Consider the following 20,000-nt stretch of genomic DNA (forward strand, 5'->3'; position numbering starts at 1 on the left):
AACCAGCACAACCCCCTTAACCAGCACAACCCCCTTAACCAGCAAAACCCCCTTAACCAGCAAAACCCCCTTAACCAGCGAAACCCCCTTAACCAGCGAAACCCCCTTAACCAGCGAAACCCCCTTAACCAGCGAAACCCCCTTAACCAGCGAAACCCCCTTAACCAGCAAAACCCCCTTAACCAGCAAAACCCCCTTAACCAGCAAAACCCCCTTAACCAGCAAAACCCCCTTAACCAGCAAAACCCCCTTAACCAGCAAAACCCCCTTAACCAGCGAAACCCCCTTAACCAGCGAAACCCCCTTAACCAGCGAAACCCCCTTAACCAGCGAAACCCCCTTAACCAGCGAAACCCCCTTAACCAGCAAAACCCCCTTAACCAGCAAAACCCCCTTAACCAGCAAAACCCCCTTAACCAGCAAAACCCCCTTAACCAGCAAAACCCCCGTAACCAGCAAAACCCCCGTAACCAGCAAAACCCCCGTAACCAGCAAAACCCCCGTAACCAGCAAAACCCCCGTAACCAGCAAAACCCCCGTAACCAGCAAAACCCCCTTAACCAGCAAAACCCCCTTAACCAGCAAAACCCCCTTAACCAGCAAAACCCCCTTAACCAGCATAACCCCCTTAACCAGCAAAACCCCCTTAACCAGCATAACCCCCTTAACCAGCATAACCCCCTTAACCAGCAAAACCCCCTTAACCAGCAAAACCCCCTTAACCAGCAAAACCCCCTTAACCAGCGCAACCCCCTTAACCAGCGCAACCCCCTTAACCAGCGCAACCCCCTTAACCAGCGCAACCCCCTTAACCAGCGCAACCCCCTTAACCAGCGCAACCCCCTTAACCAGCGCAACCCCCTTAACCAGCGCAACCCCCTTAACCAGCGCAACCCCCTTAACCAGCATAACCCCCTTAACCAGCATAACCCCCTTAACCAGCAAAACCCCCTTAACCAGCAAAACCCCCTTAACCAGCAAAACCCCCTTAACCAGCAAAACCCCCTTAACCAGCAAAACCCCCGTAACCAGCAAAACCCCCGTAACCAGCAAAACCCCCGTAACCAGCAAAACCCCCGTAACCAGCAAAACCCCCTTAACCAGCAAAACCCCTTTAACCAGCAAAACCCCCTTAACCAGCAAAATCCCCTTAACCAGCGCAACCCCCTTAACCAGCAAAATCCCCTTAACCAGCGCAACCCCCTTAACCAGCGCAACCCCCTTAACCAGCGCAACCCCCTTAACCAGCGCAACCCCCTTAACCAGCGCAACCCCCTTAACCAGCATAACCCCCTTAACCAGCATAACCCCCTTAACCAGCAAAACCCCCTTAACCAGCAAAACCCCCGTAACCAGCAAAACCCCCTTAACCAGCAAAACCCCCGTAACCAGCAAAACCCCCTCCAAAAGTAAGAGTTAAGATAGAGAGGAGGAGGGGGGGGGGTGGGGGCAATGCAAGTAGTCTGGGAAGCCATTTGATTAGTTGTTCAGGAGTCTTATGGCTTTGGGGGGTAGAAGCTGTTTACAAGCCTCTTGGACCTAGACTTGGAGCTTTGGCAGTGATGCAACCTGTCAGGATGCTCTCGATGGTGCAGCTGTAGAACCGTTTGAGGATCTGAGGACCCATGCCAAATCTTTTCAGTCTGCTGAGGGGGAATAGGCTTTGTCGTGCCCTCTTCACGACTGAAGAGAACCGAGAGTTGCGCCTGTTCCATATTTAGTGCAGTACTAATGACCAGAGAACCGAGGGTGATGTCTGTTCCCTGTATAGTGCAGTACTAATGACCAGAGAACCAAGGGTGATGTCTGTTCCCTGTATAGTGCAGTACTAATGACCAGAGAACCGAGGGTGGTGTCTGTTCCCTGTATAGTGCAGTACTAATGACCAGAGAACCGAGGGTGATGTCTGTTCCCTGTATAGTGCAGTACTAATGACCAGAGAACCGAGGGTGATGTCTGTTCCCTGTATAGTGCAGTACTAATGACCAGAGAACCGAGGGTGGTGTCTGTTCCCTGTATAGTGCAGTACTAATGACCAGAGAACCGAGGGTGGTGTCTGTTCCCTGTATAGTGCAGTACTAATGACCAGAGAACCGAGGGTGATGTCTGTTCCCTGTATAGTGCAGTACTAATGACCAGAGAACCGAGGGTGATGTCTGTTCCCTGTATAGTGCAGTACTAATGACCAGAGAACCGAGGGTGGTGTCTGTTCCCTGTATAGTGCAGTACTAATGACCAGAGAACCGAGGGTGGTGTCTGTTCCCTGTATAGTGCAGTACTAATGACCAGAGAACCGAGGGTGGTGTCTGTTCCCTGTATAGTGCAGTACTAACGACCAGAGAACCGAGGGTGGTGTCTGTTCCCTGTATAGTGCAGTACTAATAACCAGAGAACCGAGGGTGATGTCTGTTCCCTGTATAGTGCAGTACTAATGACCAGAGAACCGAGGGTGGTGTCTGTTCCCTGTATAGTGCAGTACTAATGACCAGAGAACCGAGGGTGGTGTCTGTTCCCTGTATAGTGCAGTACTAATAACCAGAGAACCGAGGGTGATGTCTGTTCCCTGTATAGTGCAGTACTAATGACCAGAGAACCGAGGGTGGTGTCTGTTCCCTGTATAGAGCAGTACTAATGACCAGAGAACCGAGGGTGGTGTCTGTTCCCTGTATAGTGCAGTACTAATAACCAGAGAACCGTGGGTGGTGTCTGTTCCCTGTATAGTGCAGTACTAATGACCAGAGAACCGAGGGTGATGTCTGTTCCCTGTATAGTGCAGTACTAATAACCAGAGAACCGAGGGTGATGTCTGTTCCCTGTATAGTGCAGTACTAATAACCAGAGAACCGGGGGGTGATGTCTGTTCCCTGTATAGTGCAGTACTAATGACCAGAGAACCGAGGGTGGTGTCTGTTCCCTGTATAGTGCAGTACTAATAACCAGAGAACCGAGGGTGATGTCTGTTCCCTGTATAGTGCAGTACTAATGACCAGAGAACCGAGGGTGGTGTCTGTTCCCTGTATAGTGCAGTACTAATAACCAGAGAACCGAGGGTGGTGTCTGTTCCCTGTATAGTGCAGTACTAATAACCAGAGAACCGAGGGTGGTGTCTGTTCCCTGTATAGTGCAGTACTAATGACCAGAGAACTGAGGGTGATGTCTGTTCCCTGTATAGTGCAGTACTAATGACCAGAGAACCGAGGGTGATGTCTGTTCCCTGTATAGTGCAGTACTAATGACCAGTGAACCGAGGGTGATGTCTGTTCCCTGTATAGTGTGGTACTAATAACCAGAGAACCGAGGGTGGTGTCTGTTCCCTGTATAGTGCAGTACTAATGACCAGAGAACCGAGGGTGGTGTCTGTTCCCTGTATAGTGCAGTACTAATGACCAGAGAACCGAGGGTGGTGTCTGTTCCCTGTATAGTGCAGTACTAATAACCAGAGAACCGAGGGTGATGTCTGTTCCCTATATAGTGCAGTACTAATGACCAGAGAACCGAGGGTGGTGTCTGTTCCCTGTATAGAGCAGTACTAATGACCAGAGAACCGAGGGTGATGTCTGTTCCCTGTATAGTGCAGTACTAATGACCAGAGAACTGAGGGTGATGTCTGTTCCCTGTATAGTGCAGTATTAATAACCAGAGAACCGAGGGTGGTGTCTGTTCCCTGTATAGTGCAGTATTAATAACCAGAGAACCGAGGGTGGTGTCTGTTCCCTGTATAGTGCAGTACTAATAACCAGAGAACTGAGGGTGATGTCTGTTCCCTGTATAGTGCAGTATTAATAACCAGAGAACCGAGGGTGATGTCTGTTCCCTGTATAGTGCAGTACTAATGACCAGTGCTCCTCTCTCTCCGTCAGATTAGATCTGTCTCTTCTTCAGGACGGTGGGAGAAGTTCTCCTCTCTCTCTCTCTCTCCATCAGATTAGATCCGTCTCTTCTTCTTCTCCTCCGTCTCCAGTAAATACATCTTCCTCAAGTCGTTTCCTGTTTCCTGTCTCCCGTACGTCGGTCGACTCCTCTCCTCTGCCGGGCCCACTAATCACTCAGCATTATCTAACTCCACAAATGGCATTTCATTAGCTTGTTATCCCCGCGGAGGCCTGAACGCTGTACGCTCAATAGCATTATGGGTAATTTCTCATAAAGACACATTATTGATCCTGGGCTTGGCCCGGGCCCTTACTCTATGGTTGAGTCCCAAACGGCACCCTATTCACCTATGTAGTGCACTACATTTGACCAGGATCTGTAGGGGTAGTGCACTACTTTGGACCAATAGTGTATCAGGTGGCGTTTGGGACGGTCTGCCTGGCGCTCTAGAAACGTGTCTGTCAGCAGTCCCTGAATCCCTCCTCCTCCACGTCATGAAGAATTAAACACAGACTCAATTAGACAGCGGTGAATACCACGGATATCTCCATATGCAGAGGTTGGAGGGGGGAGGGAGAAGGAAGAGCTTTTATGAAAATAGCTCTTCCCGTTTACTTTTTCTCGTCCTTATTTGGGGAACACTCTCTCTCTTCCTCCCTTCCTCTCCCTGTCTGCCTCTCCTTCCCCCTATCTAAATATCCCCTCACTCTCTCCCTTCCTCCCTTCCTCTCCTCGTCTGCCTCTCCTTCCCCCTGTCTGCCTCTCCTTCCCCCTGTCTAACTATCCCTCTCACTCTCTCTCTTCCTCCCTTCCTCTCCCTGTCTGCCTCTCCTTCTCCCTGTCTGCCTCTCCTTCCCCCTGTCTAACTATCCCCTCACTCTCTCTCTTCCTCTCCCCGTCTGCCTCTCCTTCTCCCTGTCTAACTATCCCCTCACTCTCTCTCTTCCTCTCCTCGTCTGCCTCTCCTTCCCCCTGTCTGCCTCTCCTTCTCCCTGTCTAACTATTCCCTCACTCTCTCCTCGTCTGCCTCTCCTTCTCCCTGTCTAACTATCCCCTCACTCTCTCTCTGCCTCTCCTTCTCCCTGTCTAACTATCCCCTCACTCTCTCTCTTCCTCCCTTCCTCTCCCTGTCTGCCTCTCCTTCCCCCTATCTAAATATCCCCTCACTCTCTCCCTTCCTCCCTTCCTCTCCTCGTCTGCCTCTCCTTCCCCCTGTCTGCCTCTCCTTCCCCCTGTCTAACTATCCCCTCACTCTCTCTCTTCCTCCCTTCCTCTCCCTGTCTGCCTCTCCTTCTCCCTGTCTGCCTCTCCTTCCCCCTGTCTAACTATCCCCTCACTCTCTCTCTTCCTCTCCCCGTCTGCCTCTCCTTCTCCCTGTCTAACTATCCCCTCACTCTCTCTCTTCCTCTCCTCGTCTGCCTCTCCTTCCCCCTGTCTGCCTCTCCTTCTCCCTGTCTAACTATCCCCTCACTCTCTCTCTTCCTCTCCTCGTCTGCCTCTCCTTCCCCCTGTCTGCCTCTCCTTCTCCCTGTCTAACTATCCCCTCACTCTCTCCTCGTCTGCCTCTCCTTCTCCCTGTCTAACTATCCCCTCACTCTCTCTCTGCCTCTCCTTCTCCCTGTCTAACTATCCCCTCACTCTCTCTCTTCCTCTCCTTCCCCCTGTCTAACTATCCCCTCACTCTCTCTCTTCCTCTCCTTCCCCCTGTCTAACTATCCCCTCACTCTCTCTCTTCCTCTCTTCCTCTCCCCGTCTGCCTCTCCTTCCCCCTGTCTGCCTCTCCTTCCCCCCGTCTGCCTCTCCTTCCCCCCGTCTGCCTCTCCTTCCCCCCATCTGCCTCTCCTTCCCCCCGTCTGCCTCTCCTTCCCCCCGTCTGCCTCTCCTTCCCCCCGTCTGCCTCTCCTTCCCCATGTCTGCCTCTCCTTCCCCATGTCTGCCTCTCCTTCCCCATGTCTGCCTCTCCTTCCCCCTGTCTGCCTCTCCTTCCCCCTGTCTGCCTCTCCTTCCCCCTGTCTGCCTCTCCTTCCCCCTGTCTGCCTCTCCTTCCCCCTGTCTGCCTCTCCTTCCCCCTGTCTGCCTCTCCTTCCCCCTGTCTGCCTCTCCTTCCCCATGTCTGCCTCTCCTTCCCCATGTCTGCCTCTCCTTCCCCCCGTCTGCCTCTCCTTCCCCATGTCTGCCTTTCCTTCCCCCCGTCTGCCTTTCCTTCCCCCCGTCTGCCTCTCCTTCCCCCTGTCTGCCTCTCCTTCTCCCTGTCTAACTATCCCCTCACTCTCTCCTCGTCTGCCTCTCCTTCTCCCTGTCTAACTATCCCCTCACTCTCTCTCTGCCTCTCCTTCTCCCTGTCTAACTATCCCCTCACTCTCTCTCTTCCTCTCCTTCCCCCTGTCTAACTATCCCCTCACTCTCTCTCTTCCTCTCCTTCCCCCTGTCTAACTATCCCCTCACTCTCTCTCTTCCTCTCTTCCTCTCCCCGTCTGCCTCTCCTTCCCCCTGTCTGCCTCTCCTTCCCCCCGTCTGCCTCTCCTTCCCCCCGTCTGCCTCTCCTTCCCCCCATCTGCCTCTCCTTCCCCCCGTCTGCCTCTCCTTCCCCCCGTCTGCCTCTCCTTCCCCCCGTCTGCCTCTCCTTCCCCCCGTCTGCCTCTCCTTCCCCCCGTCTGCCTCTCCTTCCCCATGTCTGCCTCTCCTTCCCCATGTCTGCCTCTCCTTCCCCCTGTCTGCCTCTCCTTCCCCCTGTCTGCCTCTCCTTCCCCCTGTCTGCCTCTCCTTCCCCCTGTCTGCCTCTCCTTCCCCCTGTCTGCCTCTCCTTCCCCCTGTCTGCCTCTCCTTCCCCCTGTCTGCCTCTCCTTCCCCCTGTCTGCCTCTCCTTCCCCATGTCTGCCTCTCCTTCCCCATGTCTGCCTCTCCTTCCCCCTGTCTGCCTCTCCTTCCCCCTGTCTGCCTCTCCTTCCCCCTGTCTGCCTCTCCTTCCCCCTGTCTGCCTCTCCTTCCCCCTGTCTGCCTCTCCTTCCCCCTGTCTGCCTCTCCTTCCCCCTGTCTGCCTCTCCTTCCCCCTGTCTGCCTCTCCTTCCCCCTGTCTGCCTCTCCTTCCCCCTGTCTGCCTCTCCTTCCCCCTGTCTGCCTCTCCTTCCCCCCGTCTGCCTCTCCTTCCCCCCGTCTGCCTCTTCTTCCCCCCGTCTGCCTCTCCTTCGCCCCGTCTGCCTCTCCTTCGCCCTGTCTGCCTCTCCTTCCCCCTGTCTGCCTCTCCTTCCCCCTGTCTGCCTCTCCTTCCCCCTGTCTGCCTCTCCTTCCCCCCGTCTGCCTCTCCTTCCCCCCGTCTGCCTCTCCTTCCCCCCGTCTGCCTCTCCTTCCCCATGTCTGCCTCTCCTTCCCCATGTCTGCCTCTCCTTCCCCATGTCTGCCTCTCCTTCCCCATGTCTGCCTCTCCTTCCCCCTGTCTGCCTCTCCTTCCCCCCGTCTGCCTCTCCTTCCCCCCGTCTGCCTCTCCTTCCCCCCGTCTGCCTCTCCTTCCCCCCGTCTGCCTCTCCTTCCCCCCGTCTGCCTCTCCTTCCCCCCGTCTGCCTCTCCTTCCCCCCGTCTGCCTCTCCTTCCCCCCGTCTGCCTTTCCTTCCCCCCGTCTGCCTTTCCTTCCCCCCGTCTGCCTCTCCTTCCCCCTGTCTGCCTCTCCTTCTTCCTGTCTAACTATCCCCTCACTCTCTCTCTTCCTCTCCTCGTCTGCCTCTCCTTCCCCCTGTCTGCCTCTCCTTCTCCCTGTCTAACTATCCCCTCACACTCTCTCTTCCTCTCCTCGTCTGCCTCTCCTTCCCCCTGTCTGCCTCTCCTTCTCCCTGTCTAACTATCCCCTCACTCTCTCCTCGTCTGCCTCTCCTTCTCCCTGTCTAACTATCCCCTCACTCTCTCTCTGCCTCTCCTTCTCCCTGTCTAACTATCCCCTCACTCTCTCTCTTCCTCTCCTTCCCCCTGTCTAACTATCCCCTCACTCTCTCTTCCTCTCCTTCCCCCTGTCTAACTATCCCCTCACTCTCTCTCTTCCTCTCTTCCTCTCCCCGTCTGCCTCTCCTTCCCCCTGTCTGCCTCTCCTTCCCCCTGTCTGCCTCTCCTTCCCCCTGTCTGCCTCTCCTTCCCCATGTCTGCCTCTCCTTCCCCCCCGTCTGCCTCTCCTTCCCCCCGTCTGCCTCTCCTTCCCCCCGTCTGCCTCTCCTTCCCCCCGTCTGCCTCTCCTTCCCCCCGTCTGCCTCTCCTTCCCCCCGTCTGCCTCTCCTTCCCCCCGTCTGCCTCTCCTTCCCCCCGTCTGCCTCTCCTTCCCCCTGTCTGCCTCTCCTTCCCCCCGTCTGCCTCTCCTTCCCCCTGTCTAACTATCCCCTCACTACTTGGATATTATTCTGTGTCCGTGACAGATTCCCTCTGATGTATAAATAATGGAGCTAAATGATGCTCTGTGAGGAGAAGTGCTTCTCCGTCCTCTGACGTTCTTATTATACAAAGTCACTTCTACCTAAGAGGGTCAGATTTCCTGACAAATCCCTCATTACCACACGGCAATAGAAGGGGAATCTATTTGAGAGGAGAAAGAGGGGGAGGAGCCTAATATCAAATCAAATCCCTCATTACCACACGGCAATAGAAGGGGAATCTATTTGAGAGGAGATAGAGGGGGAGGAGCCCTAAACTATCACTATCTAATACCAGGTCTATAGACCTCCCTCTCCTTAGAGACACCATGTAAACTATCTAATACCAGGTCTATAGACCTCTCTCTCCTTAGAGAGACCATGTAAACTATCTAATACCAGGTCTATAGACCTCTCTCTCCTTAGAGAGACCATGTAAACTATCTAATACCAGGTCTATAGACCGCTCTCTCCTTAGAGACACCATGTAAACTATCACTATCTAATACCAGGTCTATAGACCTCCCTCTCCTTAGAGACCATGTAACCTATCACTATCTAATACCAGGTCTATAGACCTCCCTCTCCTTAGAGACACCATGTAAACTATCACTATCTAATACCAGGTCTATAGACCTCTCTCTCCTTAGAGACACCATGTAAACTATCACTATCTAATACCAGGTCTATAGACCTCTCTCCTTAGAGACACCATGTAAACTATCTAATACCAGGTCTATAGACCTCTCTCTCCTTAGAGACACCATGTAAACTATCACTATCTAATACCAGGTCTATAGACCTCTCTCTCCTTAGAGACACCATGTAAACTATCACTGTCTAATACCAGGTCTATAGACCTCTCTCTCCTTAGAGACACCATGTAAACTATCTAATACCAGGTCTATAGACCTCTCTCTCCTTAGAGACACCATGTAAACTATCTAATACCAGGTCTATAGACCTCTCTCTCCTTAGAGACACCATGTAAACTATCACTATCTAATACCAGGTCTATAGACTTCTCTCTCCTTAGAGACACCATGTAAACTATCTAATACCAGGTCTATAGACCTCCCTCTCCTTAGAGACACCATGTAACCTATCACTATCTAATACCAGGTCTATAGACCTCTCTCTCCTTAGAGACCATGTAAACTATCTAATACCAGGTCTATAGACCTCTCTCCTTAGAGAGACCATGTAAACTATCACTATCTAATACCAGGTCTATAGACCTCTCTCTCCTTAGAGACACCATGTAAACTATCTAATACCAGGTCTATAGACCTCCCTCTCCTTAGAGACAACATGTAAACTATCTAATACCAGGTCTATAGACCTCTCTCTCCTTAGAGAGACCATGTAAACTATCTAATACCAGGTCTATAGACCTCTCTCTCCTTAGAGACACCATGTAAACTATCACTATCTAATACCAGGTCTATAGACCTCTCTCTCCTTAGAGACACCATGTAAACTATCACTATCTAATACCAGGTCTATAGACCTCTCTCTCCTTAGAGACACCATGTAAACTATATAATACCAGGTCTATAGACCTCTCTCTCCTTAGAGACCATGTAAACTATCTAATACCAGGTCTATAGACCTCTCTCTCCTTAGACACACCATGTAAACTATCACTATCTAATACCAGGTCTATAGACCTCCCTCTCCTTAGAGACACCATGTAAACTATCTAATACCAGGTCTATAGACCTCTCTCTCCTTAGAGAGACCATGTAAACTATCTAATACCAGGTCTATAGACCTCTCTCTCCTTAGAGACCATGTAACCTATCACTATCTAATACCAGGTCTATAGACCTCCCTCTCCTTAGAGACCATGTAACCTATCACTATCTAATACCAGGTCTATAGACGTCCCTCTCCTTAGAGACACCATGTAAACTGTCTAATACCAGGTCTATAGACCTCTCTCTCCTTAGAGAGACCATGTAAACTATATAATACCAGGTCTATAGACCTCTCTCTCCTTAGAGAGACCATGTAAACTATCACTATCTAATACCAGGTCTATAGACCTCCCTCTCCTTAGAGACACCATGTAAACTATCACTATCTAATACCAGGTCTATAGACCTCTCTCCTTTGACACACTATGTAAACTATCACTATCTAATACCAGGTCTATAGACCTCTCTCTCCTTAGACACACCATGTAAACTATCACTATCTAATACCAGGTCTATAGACCTCCCTCTCCTTAGAGACACCATGTAAACTATCACTATCTAATACCAGGTCTATAGACCTCTCTCTCCTTAGAGACACCATGTAAACTATCACTATCTAATACCAGGTCTATAGATCTCTCTCTCCTTAGAGAGACCATGTAAACTATCTAATACCAGGTCTATAGACCTCTCTCTCCTTAGAGAGACCATGTAAACTATCTAATACCAGGTCTATAGACCTCTCTCTCCTTAGAGACCATGTAAACTATCTAATACCAGGTCTATAGACCTCTCTCTCCTTAGACACACCATGTAAACTATCACTATCTAATACCAGGTCTATAGACCTCCCTCTCCTTAGAGACACCATGTAAACTATCACTATCTAATACCAGGTCTATAGACCTCTCTCTCCTTAGAGAGACCATGTAAACTATCTAATACCAGGTCTATAGACCTCCCTCTCCTTAGAGAGACCATGTAAACCATCTAATACCAGGTCTATAGACCTCTCTCTCCTTAGAGAGACCATGTAAACTATCACTATCTAATACCAGGTCTATAGACCTCCCTCTCCTTAGAGACACCATGTAAACTATCTAATACCAGGTCTATAGACCTCTCTCTCCTTAGAGAGACCATGTAAACTATCACTATCTAATACCAGGTCTATAGACCTCCCTCTCCTTAGAGACACCATGTAAACTATCTAATACCAGGTCTATAGACCTCTCTCTCCTTAGAGACACCATGTAAACTATCACTATCTAATACCAGGTCTATAGACCTCCCTCTCCTTAGAGACACCATGTAAACTATCTAATACCAGGTCTATAGACCTCTCTCTCCTTAGAGACACCATGTAAACTATCACTATCTAATACCAGGTCTATAGACCTCCCTCTCCTTAGAGACACCATGTAAACTATCTAATACCGGGTCTATAGACCTCTCTCTCCTTAGAGAGACCATGTAAACTATCTAATACCAGGTCTATAGACCTCTCTCTCCTAAGAGAGACCATGTAAACTATCTAATACCAGGTCTATAGACCGCTCTCTCCTTAGAGACACCATGTAAACTATCACTATCTAATACCAGGTCTATAGACCTCCCTCTCCTTAGAGACCATGTAACCTATCACTATCTAATACCAGGTCTATAGACCTCCCTCTCCTTAGAGACACCATGTAAACTATCTAATACCAGGTCTATAGACCTCCCTCTCCTTAGAGACACCATGTAAACTATCACTATCTAATACCAGGTCTATAGACCTCTCTCTCCTTAGACACACCATGTAAACTATCTAATACCAGGTCTATAGACCTCCCTCTCCTCAGAGAGACCATGTAAACTATCACTATCGAATACCAGGTCTATAGACCTCTCTCTCCTTAGAGACACCATGTAAACTATCACTATCTAATACCAGGTCTATAGACCTCTCTCTCCTTAGACACACCATGTAAACTATCACTATCTAATACCAGGTCTATAGACCTCCCTCTCCTTAGAGACACCATGTAAACTATCACTATCTAATACCAGGTCTATAGACCTCTCTCTCCTTAGAGACACCATGTAAACTATCTAATACCAGGTCTATAGACCTCTCTCTCCTTAGAGAGACCATGTAAACTATCTAATACCAGGTCTATAGACCTCCCTCTCCTTAGAGAGACCATGTAAACTATCACTATCTAATACCAGGTCTATAGACCTCCCTCTCCTTAGAGACACCATGTAAACGATCTAATACCAGGTCTATAGACCTCTCTCTCCTTAGAGAGACCATGTAAACTATCTAATACCAGGTCTATAGACCTCTCTCTCCTTAGAGACACCATGTAAACTATCACTATCTAATACCAGGTCTATAGACCTCTCTCTCCTTAGAGACACCATGTAAACTATCACTATCTAATACCAGGTCTATAGACCTCTCTCTCCTTAGAGACACCATGTAAACTATCACTATCTAATACCAGGTCTATAGACCTCTCTCTCCTTAGAGACACCATGTAAACTATCTAATACCAGGTCTATAGACCTCCCTCTCCTTAGAGACCATGTAAACTATCACTATCTAATACCAGGTCTATAGACCTCCCTCTCCTTAGAGACACCATGTAAACTATCACTATCTAATACCAGGTCTATAGACCTCCCTCTCCTTAGAGAGACCATGTAAACTATCTAATACCAGGTCTATAGACCTCCCTCTCCTTAGAGACACCATGTAAACTATCACTATCTAATACCAGGTCTATAGACCTCCCTCTCCTTAGAGACACCATGTAAACTATCACTATCTAATACCAGGTCTATAGACCTCTCTCTCCTTAGAGACACCATGTAAACTATCTAATACCAGGTCTATAGACCTCCCTCTCCTTAGAGACACCATGTAAACTATCTAATACCAGGTCTATAGACCTCTCTCTCCTTAGAGACACCATGTAAACTATCTAATACCAGGTCTATAGACCTCTCTCTCCTTAGAGACACCATGTAAACTATCTAATACCAGGTCTATAGACCTCTCTCTCCTTAGAGACACCATGTAAACTATCTAATACCAGGTCTATAGACCTCCCTCTCCTTAGAGACACCATGTAAACTATCTAATACCAGGTCTATAGACCTCTCTCTCCTTAGAGACACCATGTAAACTATCTAATACCAGGTCTATAGACCTCTCTCTCCTTAGAGACACCATGTAAACTATCTAATACCAGGTCTATAGACCTCTCTCTCCTTAGAGACACCATGTAAACTATCACTATCTAATACCAGGTCTATAGACCTCCCTCTCCTTAGAGACACCTCAAATGGGACCCTATTCTCAATATAGGGCACTACTATAGACCCTATTCTCAATATAGGGCACTACTATAGACCCTATTCTCAATATAGTGCACTACTATAGACCCTATTCTCAATATAGTGCACTACTTTAGACCCTATTCTCAATATAGTGCACTAATTTAGACCCTATTCTCAATATAGTGCACTACTTTAGACCAGGCCCCCTTTCATAGGTGCACTTTTAAGGGAACAGAGTGCCATTCAGGACACCGCCTGAGCCTGCAGGTAAATGGTAAAGGTCATTTAATATGTTGACAGTCTAATGCTGATCCTCTCTAATGGGGTCCTGTCTGTCTGGTGGAAAAGACCCTTGTTCTGGGCCTGGGTAGACTCAGCTGGGCTGTCGTTGGTCTGTCTGGTGTAAAATACCCCTGTTCTGGGCCTGGGTAGACTCAGCTGGGCTGTCATTGGTCTGTCTGGTGGAAAAGACCCCTGTTCTGGGCCTGGGTAGACTCAGCTGGGCTGTCATTGGTCTGTCTGGTGGAAAATACCCCTGTTCTGGGCCTGGGTAGACTCAGCTGGGCTGTCATTGGTCTGTCTGGTGGAAAATACCCCTGTTCTGGGCCTGGATAGACTCAGCTGGTCTGTCTGGTGTAAAATACTCCTGTTCTGGGCCTGGATAGACTCAGCTGGTCTGTCTGGTGTAACATACCCCTGTTCTGGGCCTGGATAGACTCAGTTGGTCTGTCTGGTGGAAAATACCCCTGTTCTGGGCCTGGATAGACTCAGCTGGGCTGTCATTGTTATGTGTGTGGAGGTAAAGTCTCTCTCTGTAATGAGGATGACCAATGATAATGACCTGTTGATTCAGGGTGATAATGACCTGTTGATTCAGGGTGATAATGACCTGTTGATCCAGGGTGATTATGACTGTTGTTGATTCAGGGTGATAATGACAGTTGTTGATTCAGGGCGATAATGACTGTTGTTGATTCAGGGTGATAATGATTGTTTTTGATTCAGAGGATGAAGTCTGGTAATTTATCCTGGGAAAATACGGAAGACAGAAAACTAATGGGAAATGAAAAGGACTACAGGAAAAGGAGGACCGAGCACGCCCCCCATTATCATCGAAGGGGCTGTAGTGGAGTAGGTTGAGAGCTTCAAGTTCCTTGGCGTCCACATCACCAACAAACTAACATGGTCCAAGCACACCAAGACAGTTGTGAAGAGGGCACGACAAAACCTATTCCCCCTCAGGAGACTGAAAAGATTTGTCATGGGTCCTCAGATCCTCAAAAGGTTTTACAGCTGCACCATCGAGAGCCTAGACTCAGGTTTTATCACTGCCTGGTATGGCAACTGCTCGGCCTCCGACCGCAAGGTACTACAGAGGGTAGTGAGTACGGTCCAGTACATCACTGGGGCCAAGCTTCCTGCCATCCAGGACCTCTATACCAGGCGGTGTCAGAGGGAGGCCCTTAAAATTGTCAGACTACAGCCACCCTAGTCATTAGAATGTTCTCTCTGCTACTCCACGAAAAGTGGTACCGGAGCGCCAAGTCTAGGTCCAAGAGGCTTCTAAACAGCTTCTACCCCCAAGCGATAAGACTCCTGAACATCTAATCAAATGGCTACCCATACTATTTGCATTGCCCCCCCCTCTTCACACCACTGCTACTCTCTGTTGTTGTCATCTATGCAGAGTCACTCCGGACTTCCTGTGTGTCTGTCTCCTCTACCCTCATATACAGAGAGACCATCGATCTGTCTCCTCATATAGAGAGAGACCATCCATCTGTCTCCTCTACCCTCATATACAGAGCGACCATCCATCTGTCTCCTCTACCCTCATATACAGAGAGGACATCCATCTGTCCCCTCATATATAGAGAGAGCATCCATCTGTCTCCTCTACCCTCATATACAGAGAGGACATCCATCTGTCTCCTCTACCCTCATATAGAGAGAGACCATCCATCTGTCTCCTCTACCCCCATATACAGAGAGACCATCCATCTGTCTCCTCTACCCTCATATACAGAGAGACCATCCATCTGTCTACTCATATACAGAGAGGACATCCATCTGTCCCCTCATATAGAGAGAGACCATCCATCTGTCTCCTCTACCCTCATATACAGAGAGACCATCCATCTGTCTCCTCATATAGAGAGAGACCATCCATCTGTCTCCTCTACCCTCATATACAGAGCGACCATCCATCTGTCTCCTCTACCCTCATATACAGAGAGGACATCTATCTGTCTCCTCTACCCTCATATCCAGAGACCATCCATCTGTCTACTCATATACAGAGAGGACATCCATCTGTCCCCTCATATATAGAGAGACCATCCATCTGTCTCCTCTACCCTCATATACAGAGAGACCATCCATCTGTCTCCTCATATACAGAGAGACCATCCATCTGTCTCCTCATATACAGAGAGACCATCCATCTGTCTCCTCATATACAGAGAGACCATCCATCTGCCTCCTCATATACAGAGAGACCATCCATCTGTCTCCTCATATACAGAGAGACAATCCATCTGTCTCCTCTACCCTCATATACAGAGAGGACATCCATCTGTCTCCTCTACCCTCATATACAGAGAGGACATCCATCTGTCTCCTCTACCCTCATATAGAGAGAGACCATCCATCTGTCTCCCCTACCCCCATATACAGAGAGACCATCCATCTGTCTCCTCTACCCTCATATACAGAGAGACCATCCATCTGTCTCCTCTACCCTCATATACAGAGAGGACATCCATCTGTCTCCTCTACCCTCATATACAGAGCGACCATCCATCTGTCTCCTCTACCCTCATATACAGAGAGGACATCCATCTGTCTCCTCTACCCTCATATACAGAGAGACCATCCATCTGTCTACTCATATACAGAGAGGACATCCATCTCTCCCCTCATATACAGAGAGACCATCCATCTGTCTCCTCATATACAGAGAGACCATCCATCTGTCTCCCCTACCCTCATATACAGAGAGGACATCCATCTGTCTCCTCTACCCTCATACAGTGCCTTGCGAAAGTATTCGGCCCCCTTGAACTTTGCGACCTTTTGCCACATTTCAGGCTTCAAACATAAAGATATAAAACTGTATTTTTTTGTGAAGAATCAACAACAAGTGGGACACAATCATGAAGTGGAACGACATTTATTGGATATTTCAAACTTTTTTAACAAATCAAAAACTGAAAAATTGGACGTGCAAAATTATTCAGCCCCTTTACTTTCAGTGCAGCAAACTCTCTCCAGAAGTTCAGTGAGGATCTCTGAATGATCCAATGTTGACCTAAATGACTAATGATGATAAATACAATCCACCTGTGTGTAATCAAGTCTCCGTATAAATGCACCTGCACTGTGATAGTCTCAGAGGTCCGTTAAAAGCGCAGAGAGCATCATGAAGAACAAGGAACACACCAGGCAGGTCCGAGATACTGTTGTGAAGAAGTTTAAATCCGGATTTGGATACAAAAAGATTTCCCAAGCTTTAAACATCCCAAGGAGCACTGTGCAAGCGATGATATTGAAATGGAAGGAGTATCAGACCACTGCAAATCTACCAAGACCTGGCCGTCCCTCTAAACTTTCAGCTCATACAAGGAGAAGACTGATCAGAGATGCAGCCAAGAGGCCCATGATCACTCTGGATGAACTGCAGAGATCTACAGCTGAGGTGGGAGACTCTGTCCATAGGACAACAATCAGTCGTATATTGCACAAATCTGGCCTTTATGGAAGAGTGGCAAGAAGAAAGCCATTTCTTAAAGATATCCATAAAAAGTGTTGTTTAAAGTTTGCCACAAGCCACCTGGGAGACACACCAAACATGTGGAAGAAGGTGCTCTGGTCAGATGAAACCAAAATTGAACTTTTTGGCAACAATGCAAAACGTTATGTTTGGCGTAAAAGCAACACAGCTCATCACCCTGAACACACCATCCCCACTGTCAAACATGGTGGTGGCAGCATCATGGTTTGGGCCTGCTTTTCTTCAGCAGGGACAGGGAAGATGGTTAAAATTGATGGGAAGATGGATGGAGCCAAATACAGGACCATTCTGGAAGAAAACCTGATGGAGTCTGCAAAAGACCTGAGACTGGGACGGAGATTTGTCTTCCAACAAGACAATGATCCAAAACATAAAGCAAAATCTACAATGGAATGGTTCAAAAATAAACATATCCAGGTGTGAGAATGGCCAAGTCAAAGTCCAGACCTGAATCCAATCGAGAATCTGTGGAAAGAACTGAAAACTGCTGTTCACAAATGCTCTCCATCCAACCTCACTGAGCTCGAGTTGTTTTGCAAGGAGGAATGGGAAAAAAATTCAGTCTCTTGATGTGCAAAACTGATAGAGACATACCCCAAGCGACTTACAGCTGTAATCGCAGCAAAAGGTGGCGCTACAAAGTATTAACTTAAGGGGGCTGAATAATTTTGCACGCCCAATTTTTCAGTTTTTGATTTGTTAAAAAAGTTTGAAATATCCAATAAATGTCGTTCCACTTCATGATTGTGTCCCACTTGTTGTTGATTCTTCACAAAAAAATACAGTTTTATATCTTTATGTTTGAAACCTGAAATGTGGCAAAAGGTCGCAAAGTTCAAGGGGGCCGAATACTTTCGCAAAGGCACTGTATACAGAGAGACCATCCATCTGTCTCCTCATATACAGAGAGACCATCCATCTGTCTCCTCATATACAGAGAGACCATCCATCTGTCTCCTCATATACAGAGAAACCATCCATCTGTCTCCTCATATACAGAGAGACCATCCATCTGTCTCCTCATATACAGAGAGACCATCCATCTGTCTCCTCATATACAGAGAGACCATCCATCTGTCTCCTCATATACAGAGAGACCATCCATCTGTCTCCTCATATACAGAGACCATCCATCTGTCTCCTCATATACAGAGAGACCATCCATCTGTCTCCTCATATACAGAGAAACCATCCATCTGTCTCCTCATATACAGAGAAACCATCCATCTGTCTCCTCTACCCTCATATACAGAGAGGACATCCATCTGTCTCCTCTACCCTCATATACAGAGAGACCATCCATCTGTCTCCTCTACCCTCATATACAGAGAGGACATCCATCTGTCTCCTCTACCCTCATATACAGAGAGACCATCCATCTGTCTCCTCATATACAGAGAGACCATCCATCTGTCTTCTCATATACAGAGAGACCATCCATCTGTCTCCTCATATACAGAGAGACCGTCCATTTGTCTCCTCATATACAGAAAGACCATCCATCTGTCTCCTCATATACAGAGACCATCCATCTGTCTCCTCATATACAGAGAGACCATCCATCTGTCTCCTCATATACAGAGAGACCATCCATCTGTCTCCTCATATACAGAGAGCATCCATCTGTCTCCTCTACCCTCATATACAGAGAGGACATCCATCTGTCTCCTCTACCCTCATATACAGAGAGGACATCCATCTGTCTCCTCTACCCTCATATACAGAGAGGACATCCATCTGTCTCCTCATATACAGAGACCATCCATCTGTCTCCTCTACCCTCATATACTGAGAGACCATCCATCTGTCTCCTCTACCCTCATATACAGAGACCATACATCCGTCTCCTCTACCCTCATATACTGAGAGGACATCCACCTGTCTCCTCATATACAGAGAGACCATCCATCTGTCTCCTCATATACAGAGAGGACATCCATCTGTCTCCTCATATACAGAGAGACCATCCATCTGTCTCCTCTACCCTCATTAACAGAGAGACCATCCATCTGTCTGTCTCTACCCTCATAGACAGAGAGGACATCCATGTAGTCATAGGTGGAGAACTAACAGAGGACTGTCACAGTAATATGTTACTGTCTGAGGTGTTAGTGGTTTATTTCTGGGCCTGCCCTGCCCTCTAGTGTTCAGGCTGGGTCATTGCAGCAGCTCTTTGAATGACGGAGCCATAAGGACCCTTACTGTAATACGATGTCCTGATACAAGGATACAAATGTCAACCATTTCTACACTTCTAGTCGTTGATTGAGAGGAAGCTGGAAGAACCCCAGCCATTTCTTGACAGACCGGCTGAGAGGAACAGACAGACATACAGACTCTCCCTCCCTCCTCTCCCTCAGTCTCACTTCTCTCTTTATGTCCCTAACCCCCCCTCCCTCCCTCCTCTCCCTCAGTCTCATTTCTCTCTTTATATCCCTAACCCCCCTCCCTCCCTCCTCTCCCTCCCTCCTCTCCCTCAGTCTCACTTCTCTCTTTATATCCCTAACAATCTCTCCCTCCTCTCCCTCAGTCTCACTTCTCTCTTTATGTCCCTAACCCCCCCTCCCTCCCTCCTCTCCCTCAGTCTCGTTTCTCTCTTTATGTCCCTAACCCCCCTCCTCTCCCTCAGTCTCACTTCTCTCTTTATGTCCCTAACCCCCCTCCTCTCCCTCAGTCTCACTTCTCTCTTTATGTCCCTAACCCCCCTCCTCTCCCTCAGTCTCATTTCTCTTTATGTCCCTAACCCCTTCTCTCTCCCTCCTCTCCCTCAGTCTCACTTCTCTCTTTATGTCCCTAACCCCCCTCCCTCCCTCAGTCTCACTTCTCTCTTTATGTCCCTAACCCCGCTCCTCTCCCTCAGTCTCACTTCTCTCTTTATGTCCCTAACCCCCCCTCCCTCCCCTCCCTCAGTCTCAC

The 20,000-nt window shown here is 48.6% G+C and overlaps 1 protein-coding gene across 1 annotated transcript in view; it reads left to right on the top strand.

Annotated features, from left to right (window-relative positions):
• The window catches only part of arhgef39 (Rho guanine nucleotide exchange factor 39), a 125,693-nt gene that overhangs the window by 87,001 nt on the left and 18,692 nt on the right, over nt 1–20,000 (top strand). The gene's annotated exons all lie outside the window — the stretch shown is intronic.

This window comes from Oncorhynchus mykiss, chromosome 15 (assembly GCF_057628025.1).
Source record: "Oncorhynchus mykiss isolate SJ-2025 chromosome 15, ASM5762802v1, whole genome shotgun sequence".
Classification (NCBI taxonomy): domain Eukaryota; kingdom Metazoa; phylum Chordata; class Actinopteri; order Salmoniformes; family Salmonidae; genus Oncorhynchus; species Oncorhynchus mykiss.